The sequence below is a fragment of the Haliotis rubra genome, unplaced genomic scaffold (genome assembly GCF_003918875.1).
Source record: "Haliotis rubra isolate DU_JTF1 unplaced genomic scaffold, ASM391887v1 Scf897, whole genome shotgun sequence".
NCBI classification, from domain to species: Eukaryota; Metazoa; Mollusca; class Gastropoda; order Lepetellida; family Haliotidae; genus Haliotis; species Haliotis rubra.
The window spans coordinates 128,304-131,566 of NW_025767631.1; positions in this window are offsets into that span (position 1 = coordinate 128,304).

Below are 3,263 nucleotides of genomic sequence, written 5' to 3' on the forward strand. Positions count from 1 at the left end.
ATTGCTGATGAGTGTATCCCCAAATCCTCTGCAATTCCACACATACGAAAACCATGGTTCACCAATGAGTGCAAACAGGCTAGGAAGGCACGGAAGAAAGCTGAGAATTATTTCCGTCGCCATCCTATGGTCCATAATTTGAATAAATTTAAAATTTTAAATGCTAAGGCACGGCGTACCTTCAAGCAAAGTAAACGTCAATCCTGGCGAACTTATGTCTCAAAAATAAATTCACGAACGCCGATATCAAAAGTATGGAATATGATCCAGAAAATAAAAGGTAAGGGTTCTAAATCTAGCATTAAGCATCTGAAAGATGGAGACGAATTATTAACTAGTCAATCTGATATTGCAAATAAACTCGGAGAAACTTTGGCCAAACACTCTTCCTCATCGAATTATTTACCTCAATTCCAAAATTATAAAAAACAACAGGAAAGGAAAACTATTAATTTCAATTCAGATAATGGGGAAGATTACAATGAACTGTTTTCTATTCATGAGCTTCATACTGCTCTTGATCAAGCTCATGATACGGCTACAGGTGCTGATAACATACATTATCAACTCCTGAAACACTTACCGGATTCATGCTTAGAAACCCTTTTAAACATTTTTGATGATATTTGGACTTCTGGACAATTTCCTTCTTCATGGAGGTATGCTATTATTGTACCAATCCCTAAACCTGGACGTGATCATACTGATCCTTCGAATTATCGGCCAATCTCATTAACTAGCTGCGTTTGCAAGACCATGGAACGCATGATAAATAATCGACTTGTGTGGTACTTGGAAACTAATAACCTTATAACAGACATTCAATGTGGTTTCCGTAAAAACAGAAGTACTATCGATCATTTAGTGCGTTTAGAATCCTTTATTAAAAATGCCATTATTAAAAAACAAAATGCAGTGTCGATCTTTTTCGATTTAGAAAAAGCATATGACACCACATGGAAACATGGTATTTTAAGAGATTTACACGATTTTGGATTGAGAGGCCGTTTGCCTCTTTTTATATCACAGTTTTTAACGGACAGGCAATTTCAAGTTCGTGTGGGTTCTACCCTGTCTGATCATTACAATCAGGATCAGGGTGTCCCACAAGGCAGTATTTTATCTGTCACACTCTTTAGTATTAAAATAAATAGTCTGTCAAAGGTTTTAAGTGATTCAATCGATGGATCTCTTTTCGTGGATGATTTTAATATTTCTTGCCGTGGTAAAACATGCGAACTATTGAGAGACAATTACAAATTTGTCTCAACAAAATTCATAAATGGTGTCTTGAAAACGGGTTTAAATTTTCGAAATCCAAAACCAACTGTCTACATTTTTTGTAGGAAATACAAACCCCATAAAGATCCTGAATTATCATTAAATGGCACACCCATCAAAGTTGTCAGGAAGCTAAATTCCTTGGTCTCATCTTTGATTCGCATTTAACCTTTCTGCCACATATCAAAAATCTAAAAGCCAAATGCCTGAAGGCACTCGACTTGTTGAAAGTCGTTTCCAGTTCAAAGTGGGGAGGGGACCAAACCACCCTCCTTCATTTGTATAGATCACTTGTCCGATCGAAACTTGATTACGGCTCTATCGTATATGGTGGGGCCTGTAAAAGCAACCTCAAACTACTTGATTCTATCCATCACCAGGGTCTAAGACTTTGTCTTGGGTCTTTCAGGACCTCTCCCATTGACAGTCTCTACGTTGAGGCCGATGAGCCATCTCTTACACAACGCCGTATAAAATTAACTTTACAGTATATTACAAAACTTTATTCCAATGAGTCAAACCCTGCATATAACTGTGTCTTTAATCCACTCTATGAAGATCTGTATAACAAGAAGCCTTCTCTTGTTCCGCCTCTTGGTATAAGAGTGCAACCTTTTCTTTCTGCTGCTGGCATTGAGCTAGAACATATAGCTCCTTCCCGATTTCTTTCTTCTCCGCCTTTGGCAATTGGTTAGGCCACAAGTTGACCTAACATTAACTACATTTAAAAATCAGAAACAAATGAATTACAGTATAAACAAGAATTTAGTCAATTAAGAAATAAATATAATACATACAAATCCTTATTTACAGATGGGTCCAAGGATGGTGGCGCAGTGGCATGTGCCACTGTCATTGGATCCCGAACAATATCTTCTAGAATACCGGATAACAGCTCTATATTTACAGCAGAAGCAAACGCCATCTTAACAGCTCTTAAATATATTAATAAACACCGTAAATATAAACAATATATCATCTTTTCAGATTCTCTTTCGTGTCTTCAGGCTATTAAAAATCTTTCTTGCAAACATCCACTTTTATTAGAAATTATTGAATTGTACAATGAACTTGCTACTGGCAAATGCGACATCGTATTTTGTTGGTTACCCAGCCACGTTGGCATTTCTGGGAACACCATGGCTGATATTGCTGCTAAGGCAGCCCTCAACAAATCTGTGACACCACTTCTGATCCCATATTCAGATTATAAAGCCAGCATTAGAACATACATCCGCGATCTAATGCAAAAGAAGTGGGACACCCAAGTAGGTATTAATAAATTACATGCCATAAAACCCTACATTGGTTACACTTACTTGGGTTGTCAGTCCAGATTTGAAGAGGTCATTATGCGACGATGTCGCATTGGCCATACCAGATATACTCATCATATTCCATCACAAGGGATATCTATTTCAAATCCAAAACTCTGAAGGATCTTTTTAATAATGTCAGTTCTCATTTAATTCTTGTATTTTTAAAAAAAATAGATTTGTTGAGTGATTTGTAAATAGATATATATTTTATTATTGGTAGTTTAGATTAGCAACTGAGATTGTTCGTGGCTGTATCCTCAAAGGGGGTTGAAGTATTGTAAAATTATTGTCCTCCTGAGAGGGTACGTAAGTCCCAAAGCATTTAGTCAATCTAAGTGTACCTGTTTTTTAATCGTAGAATAAGTGTGTTTTTAATTTATGGCTAGATTTCTCTTCTGTCGCCAGTGGCTGAAGGGATGGTGTAAATCCAACCTAGGGTCCATACAGGTAGCAAAAGTAATCTAAGTCCCCATGGTTTCTAGTATGGTGATCTCCCTTCAGTTGTTGGCGATCTATAGCCCATTTTTACATTGTATTGTCTTCTTTAATTGGACTTTTTTGGCTTTGTTCGCTAGTTTTATATTGACAGCTGTGATTGTCTAGTATTTTTACTGTCCTTCGTCGGCAGGTCTTTAAAATAACTATATATATTCTATTACAATG